We start from the raw sequence: 697 nt of genomic DNA, 5'->3' as shown, positions 1-697 counted from the left end.
GGATCTCCTTTGCAGCTCGCTCATAGAACTCTCTCAGATCTGTAATAGGGGATTTGTAAATGCTCTCATAGAGCTTCCCATCTTTCCGGAGGCCTGCCGAGATGGCCGTCAAGATACTTTCATCAGAGGGACTTGCGACGTTACTCACCTCGCGCCGAAAACCTGGCGATGTAGTCCTTGAGGGACTCGCTCGACCTTTGGAAGACCGTGGCGAGGTGGCACGGAGGAGCGAGCTGTCGCCTCAGTGCCCTGTACTGACTGAGGAACCTCCGCTGGCATTCTTCCCAACTGCCAATGCTGCGAGATGGAAGGCTTCTGAGCCAAGCACGCGGAATGTCTCCCAAGGTCGCAGGGAACACCCGACACCTTACCAGCGAGCTAGTGGTTTGCAGGTTCATCTGGACATTGAATGCGTCCAGATGGTCATAGGGGTCGCTGTTGCCATTGTACTGCGGTATGCTTGGAACCTTGAATCTCCTGGGGAGAGCTTCGAGCTCGACTTCTCTCTTGAACGGCGTCCTCTCTTCGTAGCCACTACTTTGGCCATGAGCTCCTTGCCGTGCCTCCAACTCCTGCACCCTTTGGAGCAACTCCTCCACGGCTGTGCCCTGGTCGACAGATCGCTAGAGCTGCGGTCGCCTGCTTCCTCTCCCCAGGGAGCGATATAACAGGGGGTCTGTACTCTTGGACCTTGAGT

The sequence above is a fragment of the Diospyros lotus genome, chromosome 8 (genome assembly GCF_014633365.1).
Source record: "Diospyros lotus cultivar Yz01 chromosome 8, ASM1463336v1, whole genome shotgun sequence".
NCBI classification, from domain to species: domain Eukaryota; kingdom Viridiplantae; phylum Streptophyta; class Magnoliopsida; order Ericales; family Ebenaceae; genus Diospyros; species Diospyros lotus.
This window is presented reverse-complemented; position numbering follows the sequence as displayed.